This window comes from Struthio camelus, chromosome Z (genome assembly GCF_040807025.1).
Source record: "Struthio camelus isolate bStrCam1 chromosome Z, bStrCam1.hap1, whole genome shotgun sequence".
Taxonomy (NCBI): domain Eukaryota; kingdom Metazoa; phylum Chordata; class Aves; order Struthioniformes; family Struthionidae; genus Struthio; species Struthio camelus.
Window position 1 is genome coordinate 18,304,772 of NC_090982.1, and position 20,776 is coordinate 18,325,547.

General features: G+C 42.2%; 1 protein-coding gene and 1 long non-coding RNA gene across 7 annotated transcripts in view; one reads left to right on the forward strand and one right to left on the reverse strand.

The window, feature by feature from the left end:
- Positions 1-7,002: 7,002 nt before the first annotated feature.
- Positions 7,003-13,946, reverse strand: LOC104142584 (uncharacterized). Of its 6 annotated transcripts, none has more exons than XR_011137658.1 (4): positions 13,359-13,946; positions 12,976-13,068; positions 10,056-12,797; positions 7,003-7,453 (listed from the first exon to the last, which is right to left on the reverse strand). It is a non-coding gene; the product is annotated as an uncharacterized lncRNA (long non-coding RNA). The 6 variants fall into 6 exon arrangements; XR_011137660.1 differs by lacking the exon at positions 7,003-7,453 and having other exon boundaries at positions 7,827-10,186; positions 10,617-12,797; positions 13,359-13,944; XR_693729.2 differs by lacking the exon at positions 7,003-7,453 and having other exon boundaries at positions 7,827-10,182; positions 10,772-12,797; positions 13,359-13,943.
- A 163-nt stretch (positions 13,947-14,109) lies between these two features.
- JAK2 (Janus kinase 2) overlaps positions 14,110-20,776 on the forward strand; it is a 96,972-nt gene continuing 90,305 nt past the window's right edge. Inside the window, exon 1 of the mRNA XM_068926844.1 lies at positions 14,110-14,259. The gene's annotated coding sequence lies outside the window, so the exon portion shown is untranslated. The remainder of the gene's footprint in view (positions 14,260-20,776) is intronic.

A 20,776-nucleotide genomic window follows, 5' to 3' on the forward strand; every position in this document is an offset into this window, starting at 1 on the left:
CAAATGTTCCACTTACAGCGGACCTGCAAAGGACAATGCATTGCCCGCAGCAGATTACTTAGCAGTACAGTAAGTATGTCATAAAATCACCTGTGCCTAACCTAACCTTAGTGTTAAAGTTAAGTTTGCTAACCCTTAGCCCTGCTGAGACAAAACAAGCAGATTGCGTAGCTCTGCAACAAAATGTTTGGTGTGACTCAGAATTGCTGCTTGCTTTACAGGAGGGGGGAAAAAATGTGTGTGTGTAAACATACATACATATGCATGTATGTATGTATGTATAAAAGAAGTATACTTTCTAGAACAGCCAGTCTCTGGAGAAACAGAAAGAACTGCAGAAGGGGTTTTAGGTAAGAGCTTTCTTGAAATTGTTTAGCATTTACATCATTTACATTTTGTGGAAGGTACTCATTTGGAAATTCTGCAGATAAAATTTATTTATTTGCGGAACTGTGGATAAACACCATTTTGCATGGACTGATCCTAAAAGCAGCAGGATAGTTCAAGTTTAGTTTTGGAGCTGGACAAAGGGACTTAATTTTTGACAGGGACAATTCTTTTATAGCAGTAGACTTCATGGAAAGGATACTCATCTACTGGGAAATGCCTCTTTCACCTTAGTTCACGTTAGATTTAAGCCTGATGCCCTTGTATTTGAACTGGTCACCTCTATGTGAATAATTCTGTATTTAACCGAGTACAGTGTTGAACTGTACCTCAACACTTTACTTTATCTTTCTGGGCGAACAATTTTGCTAGTACCATTCTGCTGTAAAAGTTGTGAAACTTTTCTTCTTACCGAAAGCTTTAAGGATAGACAATAAGGAGGTACAGGTGTGGGAGGGGACTAGTTAACAAAAATACTTTATGACGTACATTTTAGTTAGAATAATTTTAACATTCATATATGGAGAGGGTCAAGAAAGCACAGAGAAATATTTTGGGGGAGAGTTTAATCAGAGCAGCTGATTAAATGGAAGATCTTTTCCTTTAAACTTGCCTAACAGGAAAGGCTACTGCTGTGGTGATCTGAGAAGCATTTGCAAAATGTGTGTTTACCCTGCACCTGCTTCCACTTTTCAAAGATGCATTGTTAAACTCTATTCTGTTTCTGAGGTATGATGGTAACTTGACTGCAGTTTCTCTGGTTACGTCATAAAATTCATATCGACTTGCTGTAGGACAGGCTCTGGACTAGCAGAGATTGTGCTGAAGGTGAAACTGCTTTAGTCCATGCCAGTGCAGTTTACTGAAGTTGTATAGCTGAAAACCAGTGCAATAAATGCCTGGGAAAGCACACAGCAGGTAAGGTAGCAGGCCAAAGCAGTAAGTACATGGCTGTCCTGGGCAATGTTTTCAAAATAGATTATATTTCTTCTAGGACACAGATACGCTCTGTTCTTCCCATACCCCACAGGTGATCCTAGGAGTCAAGTGGATTTTGTTTCAAGCCACTGAGGCATTATGCTGCTGTCTGCAAGCTCTGACGTTCACCTCCTAGTTTTTCAGTCATGTCCTTGAGATAGCCACAGGGAGGAAAAACAGAAGCGAAAGGAAAGCACCAGCTTTCAGGAGGGATAATTTTATTAATTTCAGTTTCTTGCTGGTTGTGTGATATTGGATGGCTGTCCCCACACGTTCATTTTGCATGTCCAGTGAAAGCGTTTCTGTTTAGTCTGGATCGCTACAGAACGCCCAGTCTGAAGGCATGCTGCTATGTCAGTGCAACTCTAAACAAAAGAAAAAGGTGGAAGGAGCAACTATTGCAAGTACTGCTTTGGTCTTGGTAAGCTCTTTCTTAAAAGATCATTCTCGGTGTCCCCAGTTGCACTTTTTTCCTTCCGTCTGACCTAGGAGCAGCACTATCAAGCTCTGAAAAACATCTATTGTCAATGGGACAGGACAAAGTCTCGCAAGGAAGAGAGCGTGTGGGCTAACGTCTGCTGCGACAGCACTGTCCATGTAATGAAGGAAAGTGACGCAATTTGCCAGAGCATCACCATGTCCAAATAGTACTTGGACTAAATAAAGTGAAGGTGTGACGTTGTTATGAGACAAGGGGTTAGAATGACTGGTTGTGTATCTGTACTAGGAGATGTTATATATGGGTGCTAATCTCCCCTCCAGGACAGTGGGATTACCGTATATACACCTGTGTATTACAGAGTATAGAAACGTCTGTGCTTGTGGCAGGCAGCAATAAGGAGACCCACAGAGGAAGTATTTTCTTAGAAACTGCTATTGATCAAAGGTATGACTGCAAGGAAATAACGCCCAGAAGCAGCTCCTCCCTTGTTACGTGAGAGTGAAGAGTGACCAGGAGCCCCCAGACCTGACGTGCGTGAGAGCACCGCTGCTGACGCCCCCTGGGCACGCCTGACCGCGTTGAGAGCCGGCCCTTGGCGCTTGCCTGGGGTGGATGGGCGTCTCTGCGCGTGTGTCCTCACGCTGCACGCGTGTCAGACCGCCTGCGGTCCCGCCGCGCTTCGCTGTCAGCTTGGCTAGTCTTTCCTGGCAGCCTTCACTGTGCTGCTCACACAGCGAACTTGGGAAGCAAATACTCCTTTAACTCTTGTTGAAGGGCCCACGTGTGGTAACCTTTGCATAAAGGGTGGAGGAGCTGATGGGATTCAGGGCTCGATTCCAGTGATCGTTACTATATCGCAGTGACACATCCGGTTATACAAAATAATGTGACAGACTCAGGAGGGCACTGACGTTTGCAGGCGGCGCAGAAAGTAACCGCATTTGGGAACAACTGTCTTACTGCTTATTTTATTTCTAACTTTGCAACCACTCTGCTCCCGGGAAGTTAATTAAAGCTTTTCCAGTTCTAAATTGCCTCCATGCGTAAGAAAAAATTGCTTTCGCTAGCGGCAAGCGTAGATACGTTCTTGCAGGTAGGGCTGCAGTTCTGACCAGTCCTTCATTAGCACTGTCAATTCCCCACCATCTGTCTGGAAGTGCAGTTTTGATTAGGCATAAAGGACTATGAATCTGCAGGCAGGGTCTAGATCAAAATATGTATGGATTTTGATTATTATTTCATGTTTTCTTTTTAACATCACCAAAGTTGAAGAAGAAAAAAAAGAGAAAAAAAATGTAGCTTGTTTGTGTTTCAAGGCATTTGCAAGGTGCCTGATTCAGTAAGGCTTTCTGTGAGATTTGCCTCAGCGTGTGTGTTTAGAAGCACATCTATGGATTCAGAGTGTGTTTAAGGGAAAAGTATTCTCCTAAGGACTGTCCCCGAGCACCGAATGTGAAAATCTACACTGTAACTCATGCCCAAGGAGTATTATTCACTGTTCTCACCTTGTACTTTGTGACTTAAAGAATGTAAGTAATAATTTCACAGAAAACATCTGAGATACATAGAGCTTAAACAAAAGCGCCTAGAAAATGTTATTCCTGGTTCTTCTGGAAATGTGTTTGTCAGTGTTTTGATAAAAATACTTGTTTCTTCATCCTTCATCACTAATGTCGGTAGTAAATTTTCCCTGGAAATGGTGTCAAGATCTTGTTAACGGTCTTTTGTAAGTAACGATATATGGATGGAAAGTGAAGAAGAGCTGATTTGAAAAGATCTGGCTTTTTCCACAGCACGTGGAATATCTTAGAGGAGCAGGCTATTGTACAACACCTGTGCTCCTAAACACCAGCTTACACAATGAGAGGGTGACAGGGGGGTGACGGTCTAAAGCTACGCCATCTGGGGCTGATCTTGTCACAGGAAGAATGTGGCAGCTGCCTGAATAGTTTTTCTTCTTGATTTTCAGTTTCAAAGTACAAATAAGGAATAAACATCTGTTTTGGCTTGCAGAATTAAGTAAACATTGTAAGCAGATGGTTTTGTGACTTGAAATTTGCTGTAAGAAGTGTGCATGAAAAGAGGGTGTAACGAATAGCCAAGGGGAGGGATATTGCAGAATCCTATTACCCTTCTTTTCCCTCCCCAGCCCCACAGGTTTACGCAAAAGAGGGTTGCGGAATTTGATCAGGAATTGCTGAATAGCTGTTGAGACATTGTAAGGAAAATACAGGAAATGATCAAAACCTCATTAGCCCGACTGAATCAGGGAGTAAAAACTTAACCATGCTTATGGTAATGGCATTTTCTCCACCAAGCAGTAACCCAGCTTTTGAAGAAAGAGCTGCTGTAAAAGAACTTTATTGAAATAAAGTTTCATTTTCAAACCCTTCCAGGCTTCAGTAAAATGCCTCACTGATTTCCTCTACCTTATTTCTTCACCACGCAGGAACAATACTATTAATTAATGGACTGTCTAAATTGCTTTTCCCAAGTAACTGTCTGACTTGTTTTTCCCAAGTCATGGATATAGAAACATAAAAACATGCATTGTTTGCGTTCATGTAATGAAATTCTTGGCTTTATAGTGTATTTTATCCTTCCGTTCCAAAGTTTGTGTTTTTGAGAAATGCCTTTGTGCCTCTGGGTGCAGAAGTATGAAATGACTCTCATATGCCACAGGGAGCTGGGATAGAAAATGGAGATCATCAGATTCTCAGGTCTGTGCAAGCACTTTCCTCATCTTACCAGTGTCAGAGACACATTGTGGCTCTACAAGCTAAAATCACCATGGCTTATCACCCTGTCCCTGGTTTTTATTCTGGTCGTAGGTTTGGTTTGTTTGTTTTGCGTACCTGAGACTCTTGCAAAGACTAAACCCTGTGGTTTACACTTGAGAAAGATTTCCTTTGTGGTGCATCCCTAAGTGCTTGGCAGGATCTTTCGCTGCTGATCTGCCCTCCCTCCTTCTGCTGGCTCTGCAGCCTTTCTTCCATGGTCCAACTAGAAAAGCTGTCTTCATCGTGCTGCTGTGGGGGTTTGAGTTGCTGGATCGTTTCCCTATCCCTCTCTCCCGGCACTCTCAAGGATTTCCCTGCAGGCCGTCTCCCTGGCCACTCACCTGGCTGACTTCTCTCCCTCTTGGGCAGTGAGTCAGTGCAGCACACCATTCCCTGACCTCCACTTCCCTCCCTTCCACTTCAGTGACCCTCCTGCTGTGTTCATAAAAGGAAAAGCTATTAGCTATATTGAGGTTCTTCTAACTAAATGTTACCTGGTGGTCCCTGCTGTGGAAACAAAAGATTCTCCTCATCTCCCATCTCTGAGGTCTACTTTGGGATCGGACAGTGTTATCGATGCAATGAGGAAAAGTCACGGTCTTATAGCTGAATTGTCCATGTTTTAAAGTGGAGCAAGAAACTACTTAGCAACAGTCAAAATCGAAACTTCTTGCTGATCAAAATGTATGGTCTTCTTTAAAACTGGTGGCATGTTTTGCAATAAACTGACAAACGGGTGTGTTCTTGTGAAGGGAAGGGGGCTGTGGGTCACCTGAGTGAAAATCTTGAAATGCAGCTCTGCTCTTATAAAGCTGAAAGACTATGTTCGCTTGGGACCCTTCGTTAAGGACCCAGACTGAGCACTGTTTGCTTGGCAATGTTGCAGGATTTTTCTCTCCTTACCCTTGCAGTGCTGAAAGCCCCAACTGCATTTCATCACCTTTACTACAAAGACTATTTCCAATACAAAGACAATGTTGGCTCAAGTGTAAGAGTTCTAGGGACTGGATGCAACTCTCCTGCTTTTCAAAGGAAGCATAGCAGACAATAAAGAAAGGAAAAAAAAAGTGAATAAAAGTCACAGAGATGCAAAAGCACACAGTGGGAGCAAGGAATTTAACAGTGCTGTCTGTCAATCATCTCCTTAAATTTAAAATACTATAAGCTATTTTAGAATATTGCTCTTTATCCCACTGAAATTTTCTATGGAATTAAAAAAAAAAAAAAACACAACACTTGCTAGAATATTTTTGCAGTACTTGCTCATCTAACCAACCAAGAAATGCAGATGCTAAGGATATCAGTAGCTGTGTCTCACCCACCATTCTCATGACAATTCCTGCTGGTGTTACTACAGCTGCTAGCCAAATATTAAACTCAGCGAGCTGTGTGTTTGGCATAAGGCGTCGGTTTCACTTTTGGGGGGAAGCTTAAAAATAGTGGTTCCAAGTAAAACCAGCCTTCTTGGCAATCTTTTTCAGCTTTCTTACTCTTTTCTTTTACTGAATGGTTGCCCACCCGGACCAGATCAAGAGAACGTGTATTTCTGTTGCCTGCTGCAGCTGCACAGACTGGCTCCAAATTTCACAGTTGTAAGGGTGCAGTTTTTCTGCTTATCAACATCTCCGGCTGGGTGGCTGGCAATTCCAGGCTTTCTAGAGGTGGCTCACAGAGGGAGTCGATCGTGTGGCAGCAGAGGATGGCAGAAGAGAATATACTTAAATGGGGAGCGATTGACTTGCACGGCTTAACCCCGCCGTCTCAGAGGATGCGCTTTGCCCCCAGGTCTAGCTATTTCCACAGGGGGCCACAGCTGCAGGGCTTTCGTGGTGGCCTCTCCAGCCTGAGGAGTGCCATATCCAACGCTGCTCTGCACCGCGTCGGGCACTTAGCAGAAACAATGAAAAATAACTTTCCTTCATTTTTGTTTATGGGGCCTGGTGTACCCTTTTGAGCAATTAGATAAACACTTGTAATTGGTTTCATCCTCCACAAGAAATTTATCTTGGGAACAGGCGGCATATTTACAAAATGCTCCCTGTGATGATCAAACTGAGTTAACTACTGTTTCTGGCCCAGCATCTCACATGCAGTATCTCTTATAATCCCACAGAAGGCAGGTTAGGAAGCTTGGTGGCTAATGATCCATACCTTTTTGCTTAAGGGAGAACTTTCACGCTTTATTTTGCATGTTTGTCTGAGTGTCAGGGAGCTCTTGCTGGAACTGTTCATAGAAAAATCTTCCTCCTCCAAAAAGAGGAGTTTGTGGAATCTATCTCTAGATCCTGAAATGCTCTCCCTGAGAGCTTGAATGTGTGGTTTTTTTCCATTATGCTACAAGAAGTGGAATGAGGAACCAATGTTCTTAAATGTAATTAACTGCTGGGTGCCATTCTTTGGAAATGAGAAATGAAACCAGCTGAACGTTGATTTATTATTTTAGTTGCAAAGAAAAGACATAGCACAAGTGGCTCAAATTTAAAAATAAAGGAGGAGAAAAAGAAGAGGGACGGGCTCAGGTCTGATGTTGCTGGTACTAATGTAATTCCAGAGCAACAGCAAAGTACCTGTTACTTAATTAAAATTATGTAGACTCTACCCCAGAATTAAACAATGAAAACAGTGCAATCCAAGTGGGGTGGGACAGATCTCTCTCTTGCTCTACCCCAAACGCTTCTCAGCTGTCTTGCACAGATACATAGCAGTGTACCTTTTCAAATCCAGACGTGGGTTGACAGGCACGCTCCCCAGCTCATGGCAGGCAACAGCTTCAGAAAGGCTGGACAGTTCTGAGCTGCTTGTAAGCTCCAGACCCCCAGAAGCTTTTAGGTGTTTCAGAAAGGAGGGTCTGAGTCCCAAGAAGTCCCTTTAAAGATGATAAAGGTTAACACCCCCCCCGTTGCCTGCCAGCAATCTGCCTGTACAATTCAGCTGTCACCAGCACGACAGATTTTACCCAAAGCTACTTATTTCTCTGTAATCTAACTCTGAAACATCTCCAATTGCTAGGACTTCTATGGGTCTGAGGGACTTCCTGATGGTCCCTCTCCCTACATGCCTTTCTCATATTCTCTAGTGTCCAACAGCAGGTGAGATCATAGTACTGCATTTCCTTCAGTCGTTCCTCTCTTTCCCCCTTTCACTTATTTCCACACAACTTGTGGAAGTTTACTTATTTGTGAAACCCTTTTGCTTTTATCAGATTTAATGGTCAAAAGATTCAAAAGGAAAACAGCTTTGTTAAAGATGTGTAGCAGTTTAATTTTAACTTAAAATGTTTTGATGTTACAGTTTGGCCACAGTGTGCACATTTGATACCAGCATTGATCTTTAGATGCCTCCGTAACTTGATGACGTAAGTTGATTTTTCAGAAATACTGATAACCTAGAGCATCTCATACTGACTCATACAGTACCTGTCCGTACTTAGCACTTGTGAAAAATCAGTACAACACATATTTTTGTAATAGTATTTCAAACTGAAATAAATTTCTGATTTTAAGTTAAATTCTGTAAATTCTGTTCCAGGACTATGAACCTAACTACAACTTACTATTACTTTGTATCAGCACCCAGAGGTAAAACTGAGAAGAAAATGTACAAGATAAACTTCTTTCAGTTTTACGACATTAATTTCCATATTGCATTCAAATAGCCTAGTAATTGTATCTTACTCATACCTATAAAGTGCAAAAACTGGTTAAAAATATTGCTAAGGTTGAACTCTCCTATCAGGAAATTCCAAAAATTCAGCAGTTGACCTTAAAGGGATTTAGCTACCCTCACCTTCACCAGAAGTTTGTTTTCATGTCTTTTTGCCTTTTAATTGCTAGCTGTGTGATAATCATGTCCTGTCACACTGGCTACGACAAATTAAATAACAGGAACATACTAGGGTTAAATTTGAAGAAAAAAAAAACAAAACAGGATAAGAAAGTACCATATGGTTGAAATGAAGTTACAGAAACCTTGATTTTTGAAGCTTCCTGACTTTCACAGATACAGCTAAGTGCTGACAAACAAGTTCGGAAATGTTAGCTTTTAGTAATAATCCAAAGCAAAAGAGCCTTGACACAGATGCAGTTCACTGCATCTTACAATCAGATACTGTTAATCAGTACATATTTAACTTCTAGAAACCTTAACTTGAAATTTTCTTTAACAGATCTTTAACAGGAATTTCCCTGTTCCCTCTCCACAGACATTGTGAAGCACAAAAAATTAGTATCTGTACATGTATGACAATATCTCTATTTCAAATAGCGAGCTTACTTCCCACAAACTGATCCCAGGCACATTCAAATCATTGTGCAGTCCTGAACACTGTGCAAGGTGAAGTCCTGTGGAGGCGGTATTTTTATGAATCTCGTCTGGAAACTTCTAATCTGGTTTAGAATCCTTCTGATCAATTTCTAAATTCCTCTGAATGTTTGGAAACTCCAGAGCTGAATGCAGAATGCAGAAATATAAGAGAAGTGGGCTGTTTTCCATTTCTGACTTACGTAAGAATACTTGAGGTAATTTTGCTCAGATTTTCCAAAATACCCTGTGCCCCCAAAAAACTGTTACGAGAGGTTTTCACGTTAGTAGACTTCCCTAGTTCCAAGGGATTTTCAAGTAAGATGTTCTTGTCGGAGTTATAAACTATTTTCCTGGTGACAGGTAAACCCAAGAAGGCACAACTTTGGCTGCTTCTTCTTAGAAATATATATCCCATTTGTATAACAGTATACCCCAAAGCTCCTATGAAATCAGATCGCATTGTGTTCAGGCATGATTTAAACATAGGAAGGATATCCAGCTCTGAAGAGGGTATAGTTTTGGGTGAAAAAAAAAAAAACCCAAACCATGCTAGTAGCATTTCATTAGAAAATAAAATGAGTAGGTGCATAACTCAATGGACGCCTGTGCGGATGAAGTTCAGAAGGCCCCAGCGCTATTACCATCGCTGAGAGCTTTGTCTGCAGATGCACTGATGCTCTGCAAGCTGGAGTTTGCACTGTCTACTTTTTGAGGTTTTCCTTTGACTCAGGTTGTGATTTTATTAATTTTGTTTTGTTTTGTTCTGTTTGCAGATTTTCTTTAGGAAGGAGAAACTCAGACTTTTCTTACTAATTCTTTTCTTCACCGGATGGTGCTAGTGGTGGCATACATTATCCATTTACTCCTACACTAAGCAAACAGACTCTGAAAGTCACAGAATGACAGTAAATTTGTGGTTCCCTGTAGTGCCATTTATGCTAAGCCATTTCCTATTAATAAATCATATTTCAAAATTCATTTTCAAAAAGTTCTATGGTTAACACAATAGTTTGCACTTGCCTGCCTACTTTTCCGTCTACATAACTTTTGGCTGCATGCTAGCCCTTATTCTATAATAGGAGAAAGGCATATGTTCCTTAAAAGGAAACCCCATGCTGCTACTTAATTCTGACTCAACTAACTTGGCAAGAAATTAATGTACTCACCTCCAGATCAGAACCACTTCAACCTGTGCTGAGCCTCATAGATGACAGGATTCAAAGGGTTGGAACATTTCATCAAGCTGCACACCGTATGGAGACTGGCATGGTCATTGCTGTTCACAGGAGGCAACTGCCTCCATTAAAGAGTGAATAAAAAAAATATTTAATCTTTCTCTATTTAGAAAACCTATCAGAAGCTATTAAAAACAACAGCAAAAACCAACCCCATTTTAAAGATACTAATGAAAGCCTTATGTACTCTATATGGTTCATGTGTGTATACACTGCTATCACGGGTAGTAGTAGCAATACCATTATGTCATCATTTTTTAATCAGAGTTTTATCGCCACTGCATATTCCGCAGGCACACACCCACCAAACAACACAAGAAGCCGTCTGGTGGAGCATTGTTCCTAGTCACCGTAGGCTACAAAGTGGACTTCTGCACTACCTTCCCCTTGGGATGTTTGGAGAGAGTCCCAGAATGAAGTTGGAAAGTTGCAGCTCACCTCATCTTTTGATGGAAAGAAAATAGGGCAGTGCTATGGGAGAGGGAGCATTACCTGATTTTATTGCTTTCTGTTCTGTTGAAATACTGGAGAGTGCTGAGAGTGTTAGTGCTTTTTTTGTAGCTCAGCAAGATGAACTAACGTCTGTCTCATGTACCTTTTCCTAACCTTTTCCCTCTGGGAAAGTTCTGTAACACAGCGTTTTGTACCTGTTCCAAGAACACAGGGACCATTAGAGAAGGTAGTATCAAAGAAGTACATCTTCCACTAAGAACAGCGTTTACGGTAGAATGTAGCTTCTGGTGATTCATATACGCCCCAAAAGCAGTCTTTCACAGCATTGTTTTATCCCCTTGCATTATCTTGTAGTTAGGTGCTCTCCACTGTGTCTGCAGGGACCAGACTTACCAAATGAAAGTCTAGAGGAGAAAGATGTTGGGTCCCAAGAGATAGCTTTTTTGTTAGAGGATTCCTTTTTTTCACAGTAGATGAATTAGAATCGAGTCCTTTCAGGTGCTGAATCCTATGCAAAGCCATATTTGCATGGGTTTGTTCCTTTTTTTGTCCTTCAAGAAAGGAGTGTTCACTCAGTATCACTCAAGAAAACTGGTTTCAGAGAATGACTAAAAATAATGAAAAGGTTTCTTCTTCTGTTGTTTGTGCCATGTATTTGAAGGAAAAGCCTGTTTTATAACCAAGATATACACGTTTCTCTCTAAGGCTAGGCTTATATGAAGAAAATTAGGAAAACTATTATAATATGTGTGATTATCTTTAAACATTAAGAATTTTACATCCTGAAATACTGCAAAAATAGAAGGAAAAGTGAAATACGTGCAGAGGGTCTAACTTCATAGACTTGACTTAAATGAGTAACTTCCTTAGCCCCAGTCTTATTCATGAAAGCTTTGCAAATAATTCCCAGCCTCTCCCGAAAAAAAAAAGTGATTCAATTTCCATTTCAGTTCAAAACAACAAATCTAACACCAAAGATTAGAAGTTTTGAAGGAATTACAACAAAATTGCCTCTATCATTTTTAGCTGCTCGAGTATGAAAATGAAACAAAATCTATTTCCTCCTCTGTGTTTTAACCTCAAAATGTGGAGGACAGATGTAGCAAGAAAGCAAAACTAACTCTTCTGCAAAGATGGCAAGTTTTGCAACGTGCTTAAAAAAGCCAACAAACTCTGAAGGGAAATTGTTGCAAAGTTGTAAAAAATCATGCTTCACGTACAATTAGCGGTGGTTTTGTCCATTATTTTGGTTGATGTTTAGTTTCCTCAATGTTTGACATCCCTATTTAATTTAGGATTCTGCAGTTATGTCTGTGTTAGTTCACCCTACGCGTATTTGTGTTTGACATGATGTGAAAACGTGAAATGAAAAAACTAAGAGAGAATGATAAATGATAATTCAATCTTCTTAAGAACAGTTTGCCACCTGCCACAGGCTGACAATTACAATTGCATGTTAATACAACAATTGTATTAACATGCAAATACATGGAGACTGTCTATGGTCATTTGGCCAAGACAAAAGTAGAAGGCGGCTGAACACTTCACTGGAAATGAGAAGTAAACCTGAGATGCTGACAGTTTGGGGGCGTAGATGCCACTGAAAGAATTTATTAATAATCAGTGTAGCAGGAATAGTGCTTGTTGAAAGTTGTGAACAACTTTGGACAGACTAATGAAGAAGGATATGGGAGAATAATGTATTCTGCTATAGAATATATGTTTAAATTGCTTATTACAAAAGACAGATAAATGTAAAAACGCATAGTATAATTAGTTAAGCTGTAATGTTGGGAGTTCTAATGCAGATGAGACTTCCACAATCTCTGTTAGGTATGGCTTATAGTTGATGGTGTGCTCTTTCAGTCAGAATTCTAAACTTGATGAGTGTTGAAGGTCCATCGAAGCCTGAATCTATCCAAATGTTGAATTTTGATAACATAAGGAATTCCTGTATATTTCTGTAGAATTCATTGCATTTATAGGGTTCTGTCCACAGAACTCTTGAGGAACAGAGCATTAGATACGCAATGATGCACAACCAATATAATCTGTTACTCCTAATCTTTTAAGTGGTCTGGATACCAGTGGCATCTTAGGTGATTAGATTTCGGACGGATTGGAACGTTGTTATTTTGCAGTTTGTTTCCTTCCTTTCCTGCCAGAAGTTTTCACTTTCACTGAAGCACATCCCTGTGTGAGTTCTTCCATAGAGCTCGCCTGGAAAGAGAGAGAGATGTTAAAATGAAAAGCAAATTGTTAGGGGATGACGTGCCACAGAAACTGGCAATGAGATCAAGAACTAAATATATAAGAAGAAAACTCGATTTAATTAATTTATTTCAAAATCACCAGGTATCCTTTAAACTGTATATTCAAGGAAACCAAGTAAACTCACCAATATAAATCCCGAGTTAAATTATAGTTCCAAATTGCTGTAGCTCTCCTTTTCCATAAAATGATGTTATCCGATACGGGCAACTGTTCTCTTCTGCATAAAGAGCAAAAAACCACACACATCACTGTAAAAATGGTAGTGATAAGCCTGTCCTTTAAGACGGTACTCATCAGCTTGCCATTTAAGAACAATAATTTTGTTTGACAGAACCAAAGTCTATCTGCAGACAGGTAACACTGTGAAAACAGCCTCAGTCTTCAGCTTGAGTCTGTTGGCAGTTTGAGACCCCCATACCCATCAGATCAAACTCCAACAGCTTTTAGCTTTATAATTCTCCCCTGTCCTTCTCCCCGTTGCCTCCTGGGGCACTTCACGTTACTTACTTGCAGATCAAGTCCTCTGACTCTAGCGTTCTCCCCTGCTTTCTTTCTTTAGGACAGCAGTCACACTCCTCCTCTCTAGCTTGTCCTCTCTAACAACCCGCTTCGCTAAGTCCGAGGCTCTTATATGAAGCACGCTCATGTGGCCCGGGAAAGAGAAAACTCATCACACAAGAACATGAAGGAGAACGTGCCTTGCTCGGCTTAGCCCTCTGCAATAAAGCCCGCGGGCGAGGCCAGGAGCAGCGCAAAAGGTGCGTCCCTCCGCGGGCCCCGACTCCGGCACCCAGCGCAGCGCGACCGCGGGGCGGACGGGCCGCTCCCCGCCGGCCGCGGCCGAGCAAGGCCGGGCCTGTCCCCCGGCTTCTGCCTGCCGCCTCCTCCCCACCTCCGCCCCGCGGGGCGCGGAGGGCGAGACACAAGGGGCCGTTGTTGTTGCCGGCAGACGGGAAGGGGGAAAGGAGGGGAGGAGGGCAAGGGACGGCGGTGCCCGGCTGCCCGCCCGCACACGCCCCCGCCGCCCTCCTCCGCGCCCGCGGCGCCCGGCTCCTCACGGCGCCCGCGCCCGGCCCCGCCCTTCCGGCGGGGGAGGGGAGGGGAGGGGGGAGAGGCACCGACTAACGGCCGCAACGGCCGGCTCTGCCCCGCCCCGCGCGTCTCCTAGCAGCTGCGTGATGACGTAAGCGGCGGCGGAGACGGCGGCGGTGGAGGTGGCGGGGGGGGAGGGGGGGACCTCCCGGCCCCGCGTCCGGCCCCGGCGAGAGGGCGGTTGCCCGGCTGCCCCTCCCCCCTCCCCACCCCTGCGCGGGGAGGGCGGGGCGGGGCGCAGCGCCGCGCAGCGCAGCGCGGATCGGCACTTCGCCGCCGCCGCCGCCGCCGCGCATGGCCTCAGACCGGCCGCCGGGTGAGTGACGGCGGCGGCGGCGGCGGCGGCGGGGGAGGGAGGGCCGCGCGGGGCGGCGGTTGGCGCTCGGTGGGCGGGCGGGACCCCGCGGTGTGCGAGGCGCGGGCCGGCGCCAGGCAGCGCCGCGGGCGGCGGCGGCCTCGGGGGGCTGCCGGGGGCAGGGCGCGGGCGGTGCCTCTCGGCCGCTTCCCCCGGCCGCACCTGAGCGCGGAGGGGAGCGCGGGAGGTCCCCCCCTCCCCCCCCACACTCCTGCCCCGCGGCCGGCGGCGCGTTTCCTCGCGCGCAGCGGCGCGGGCGGGCGCGCAGCGGGCCGCCGCGAGGGGTGCGGAAGCCCTTGTCGGCCGGGCGGCCGCCGCCGACTCTCGCGCCTCGCCGAGGTGTTGCGTGTTGCCCTGCTGTCTCGGGAGTATTTACTTGTGGCGTTGGAAGAACTCTCGTTCCGGAAGGCAGGCAGGCACAGAGAGTGCTCTGTGCGTGTTTTCTTTTCTTTCTTTCCTCTTCTTTTTTTTTTTTCCCCCTTCCCTCTCTCATCTGCTTGTATGAATTTGCTTCTGAAGAAAACCGCTCCCTTACTGAGGCACGAGTTGCGCGTTTCCTTTGTTTCTCACAAGGGAAGCCTTTCTGAGAGGAGGGCTGGGGATAAAACTTGCTCCGATTGCAGCTCCCGGGTGGCTACAACCCGGCCGGGCTCCGTCGGCGGGCGCCCTCGGCGCGCCCCGCCAGCTCGCCTCTGACAGGGGGGAGAATAACACTCTGCCCTGGGTATCCGTAAATCGCTTGAGGCCAGGAGGGGCAGGGGCTTTTCCTTCTGGTTGCAGGGCAGAGGGGGAAACATCCAGAAATAATTGGGTGAATTGTGATGGTTACTTTCAAGCGTGTTTTTTACGCGTCAGGTTAATGCTCGATGGTTGGTGTTCCTGGCATTTTGTCCCTGTACGACTCTCTCATCTGTCTTCTCTATCTCCATTGTTTTTATTGTTTGTCAAATTTAATATGTGCGTAGTCCATGTGAGCTAGGAATATTACTAAACCTTGTATTTTATGAAAAGTTAGTTTTGACAGGGAAATGTAGAGAGATCATGCACACTGTTGAAAAGGGTAGGTTGAATCAGTTTTAGGGATTAATTTTTTTTTTGTTCTTCTCCCCCTGCCCAGTCTGCCTGGGTAATTGATAAGGGAGTAATGCTGTGGAAGTGTTCTTCAGGCATGACTGTTTGTCTTCCATGCTTCGGGTTAGTGCAGTAGTAATTTGAGGAGTCAGTAGGAAGATACTACTAATCACTCTTCCTCCTGATGAGGAGGGAAGTCCCAAATGACTTCAGAGGTGTAAACGGACAGTTAAGTAGTAAATAACTCGGTATTACTGCTTAACATGATAAGGATGGTAAGCAGGAGGGCCCTTCTTCTCAGAGGGCCTTTAAATTTGGGGTATTTACAGAGCTTTTTCATTTTGGTAACTGTCCATGACATCAACATAGGGAAGTAGGGTTTGCTGCTGGGAGGGGAAATTGTAATGAGCAAGAAGCTTGCAGAATGCAGAAAATGGCTCAACATTTTTTTTGATGAAGTCAGATTAACTGGAAGAGTAAAATGGAAAATGAAAGGAGATTACTGCTGCTGCTTCTCATTTGTAGCTGTTAAGAGTGGTGAGTGGACTAATAAAAACCAATTTAAAATCTCTGTAGAGTAACCATTCCCCAAATATTTGCATGATCACAGAATATGATTAAAGTGAGTGCCACTGCCATCTTGTACTGCAGCAGCATCCTCTTGTTGAAATTGTAAGGGTAGCAATTACTGAACGGGGTTACAATTTTTGCTGCCTGTCTTAGCTCTGGGATGTTCTTACAGTATGAGCGTAGGTAAACAAAAAGCTAAGTGGTTATGCTTGCAGCTAAAGGAAATATTTTAGCATTTTGGCTGAAAAAAACTCAAGGGAAATAAACAAGATTCAGAAATGTAGGAATATTAAAGAAATACATGAATTACATGGTGTTACTTATGGATAAAATGGAACTATTGTCAAAATGTTAGAACACTTTCATTAAAAAGCAGGATGACATTTAAACGTGAAACAAAGTAAATTTGTTTTAATAGGATTTTGAAAAAATAATTGATACAGAGGAAGTCAACCAAAATATTGTGACTTTTTTATAAGAAGAACTTCAGCTTTGAGTAAGAGGTTGGACTGACTGGATGACCTCCTGAGGTCCCTTCCAACCTGAATTATTGTATCCTAGTGGTTCTAGGCTATTATAGATTAGCATTTCTATTATCTCTTCCCCTTCTTTTTACTCATGCCTGTATGCAAGTATTAGCACTGTTATTAGGCAATGCAGAGTATTATTTTTTCCATTTAACTTAATAGAGCTGTTATTTCAAAGCCTCTGACCCTGACTGTGCACTGATTTCAGAGAGTTCTGTATGAATTCATATGTCCACCCACAGGGTTTTCAGCATAAGCCCAGTGAGATGACTAATACGAGTACAGCTAGCAAGATCTGAGTCAGTGTTTCAGCTCAGGCTTACATTTCGCTAACTTGTTTTGGATGTGACTTCTTTATTAGTAGATAAATGAGAAGTAGGTAAATGAGATGCTTTCTTGAATATCTGGATATGAAATTTTGCAAAATATTCCGTAAGGTAGATGTCTCTATGGAAACTTGAACGACAAAACAAAAATATGTGTATACAGTGAAGTTTCTTTATTGTTCTTCTGCTGGAAGAATTACGGTTTGTTTTGTTGGTACCTGCAGTCTGTTTCATTTTGCTGGATGCTGTGCTGGTCTGTAGAGTAGCAGGCTAGGAAGGTAGGAGTACAGTGAGAGAGGTACGTTAAGTCTGACTTTAGTTCTTTAAGTCTGGTATCTTGTCTTTGTCAGTTGCAGCGTGACTGATGCCAGAAAAAAAAGGTGATAATTCACTCCAATTTTAACCTCTCTCTGGTTATGCAGCACTGAACGTAAAGGGAGATGTCTGGTTCATATGGACAAATATATAACTCCTGTCTTGTCTGAGTTACAGCTGGTTTGATGTTTAAAGTAATTCCTAGGTTTTTTTCAGTCCTGGTGAGCTGTACAGGAAAGCCATGGTCTTCAGAAGAAAATATAAGTCATTCTTGAACAGACAAGTAGAATCACCTGCCTATAGATAAAAGTCTCTCTAATTTGATTATGCAGTGACTGTATTTCATGGTCAAACATGACTATTTAAATGTGACTTCTAGGAAAAAATCCAATGCAGTACAGTAGTTATAGGTTTTCTTTTAAATCAGTACAAATTTTGCCCCTTTATAACCTCAGTAGACCTTGCGTCTGTGTCTTTGTGACACTGATTTCTGCAGTAATATTACACATGTCCTTTTCTTCTAAGTATGTTGCTTTTTAATCTAGTTGAACGTTTCCTTGTATTTAGAAGAGAGGCATTAACATTCAATTGATGTTTTGATTTTACATACCTCCGTCCCTTCTTCCGCTCGCCTTTCTTAATATCATTAGTGTTTGCCCACAGCTCAAATGTGTTGCTTTTCTATGAATTAATTATATTTTTTTGGGGGGGGAGGGGTTTCTGTGATATCTAGGTGAAATCAGAATGTTTTCAGTCCATTTCTTTATTCCTTGGAACGTTGCTTTTTCTTGCTTTGTGTGTGCATCGATGCATTAAGCAGAAATTCTGCTGAGCTGCACAGCCTGTTGTGTGGGTTTTTTTTTTTTAACTTCCTACATTCAGTTTAAAATTCAACACCACATGAGAATAAGTGTAAACTGTTCTTTCAAACATTTATTATTTATGTATTTGTTGACATAAAATGTTGTCTGCCTTGTGTTTCTCACTCAGCTAACTCTCAATTTTGTCTGAATTTCTTGGTCTGCTCTAGTATTGAGTTAACCAATTAATTATGACTGCAGTTGTTTCTATTTTGCTGTTCAATACTTGTCTAGAAAGCTAAGAAATATATCTAATGCAAGGCCTAGGAAATAGTGTTGGAGCATTTTATGGACTTAAACTGAAAATAGGTTATTCAGGCTGGGACTTTGAAAGTGCTTCTGTGCTTGCATAAATACGTACAGGATTGTACTTCTTGCTTTGTGTGTGCTTCCCCCTGTGGTTAACGTATTCTAACATTTACTTCAGTTCCTGAACTGGATATTTTTCTTGATATGAAACTTTTATTGGCAGTTATTTTAACTGATTCCCCTTTACCCGTCATTTTTCTTTTCCTTTATCCTTCATTTCACGGAGGTCCGGTTGATTGAAGTTGAATGTCTTTTACAAGTGGTTCTCATTAAGTTCGTGTTGTACTAGTATATTAAATAAATACGTAGATCTGTATATTCAAAGCAATATGATTAAAGTGATTTGCATGTGTAAGTTAAAATCAAATAACATTTCTTTGACTTGATTGCTGTTAATGATTGTTTATCTAGCCTTTTATAAGAATAATTAGGAAATCAGTTGAGATCACTTTGTGAGATTCTTTTCTTTTGCACGGTAAGTCATGCTGCTTCTCAAAAGCAAAGAAACATTACTGAGAGTTTTGCTTCTTAGTATTTTAAGAGAGATCGTGCTAAAATTTTCTATTTTAGCATTGACATTTTGCAGTTACATTAGAATGATATTTAAGAACATGTTTCATGTGCTTTAAATGAGTGTTTCTAGTTTTTGTTCTCAGTCTTGGTCAACTCCTGGGATTACATAGGCTTCTCTCATAATTTTTCCCTAATGCATTGTGCTAATGGCTGGGGTTCCATCATTGGCAGAACATTTTCCGGTGGGAAAAGCATTTTGACTTTTAAATGTCTACTCTTGCTACTTATAAGAAGTATACAGTAAGTTTTGTACCTGTATTAAGGAGTCTTTGGAGGCCTCAGTTGTTCAAGTGCATTTAGATTGGGAGTCCTGTTGACTTCAACGTGAAATTGTGGGATTGCTTACATGGATTCAGTTATAGAAATAGGGCCTCAGGTGGTGTCTGAATTTCATTGAATATATCAGTATAATTTAACAAAGAGACTAATAGAGAAGCATTTGAAGACAAAGCCTTTTGGAAAACAGCCATTAAACCCCTGATGAGTGATGTGTGTGTTAAAAAGACGCTTTGGAAAGCTGCTGTGATCGTCAAATAGCATAGGAGGCTTTGAGTTTATAAAGGCAAAAGGCTTTTAAAAAAATAAAACCTTCAAATTTAGGATTCATGCTAAAGGATGATTTCCAGAAAAAAGGAGTAAAATAAAGTCTCTGTGTGGTATAGTTGGTGATTGCAGGTTTTAAAATAGTTGCTATGAAATTACAGTAGCCAGTAAAAAAAAAAACTTCTCTTTTGCAGTATTTTCCAGTTATGGAGAATTCTGATGTTCTTTAATGTTCAGTGCTTTTTCTGCAAAACGTATCAATACACTATTACGTTTTTTTCATAAGCTAAATGTAATGCAGTTGCAAGGAACAGCAAATCCCAGCTCTCTTCGTGCTTCTCTGTGAGGCAAAAGAGCAAAAGGCTGCAAAAATGCAGAGAGGATGTGAGGCTACTTACGTTTTTGTTGCATCCCATCTATATGAAGGAGTACTGCCGTGTACTGGGAATTCAGGAGTTGGAAGCAAATAGCAACCCGGCTGTATGTGTGTCCAGCAGAATTTAAAAAGTTCTCACTCCAGTGTTCTGGATAGCAAAGGCACAGGGGGCAAAAATGTTCTTATCCTTAGAAATTGGAAGGAATAAAAGGAGTTGAATAAACCTTCACAACCCTTTCTTTATAGTAGAAAGAATCAAAATTGGACACAAAGCCAAACTATTTCCATTTATAGGTGGTTGCGTGAAAGCTGCCAGGAGGGTTGTTAAGCCTGAAAGCTTGTCTGTTTTTTCAGCTTTACCCTCAAACTACTGAAGACATGTCTTCTCCCTGTGAAACATACCTCACAGGGAGAGAAGCATTCCTTGTACAAACTGACTTTGGAAATTGTAACTGGCATTTCTGATCTTGTTCCTGACACTATTTTGACAAAATTTGCAGCACTGGCAGTACAGGTTCTCTCTTTTGATTCTTACTAAACAGTTATCAGTGCTACTATAGCTTATATGCTATATTGTAACCATAAAATAGCGTGAACATAGCAAGGTCTTCTGTTTTTATTCTCTTGTAAAATCAGATCGGAAGTTTGCTTTGCAAAAGTGTACTCTTCAGATTGTCAGAATAGTTGTGGGGCGTCTGGGTGCCCACTCATATGAATAAAGATCGGTGTTAATTATGCTGTTTATAAGCAACAGATGTATTCTTGTTGTACTGACAAATTGAGTCCACTATGCAAAGTTTTCAGATTTCTGCAGTGAGTAAAGAAAACTTTGTTCTTTGATGTTTTGATATCTTGATATCTTTGAGTTTTGCTCTCTTCTGAGCGGTAGCACCTACTCAGCAGCCGGTGGCCAAGGGGCACCCCTAATGCTGAGGAAAATAGGCAGGAGTCTAAACAGAGAAAGAGTTTTGGCCTTTCTGTCAGAAGGCTTTGACTTACTGCTATGAC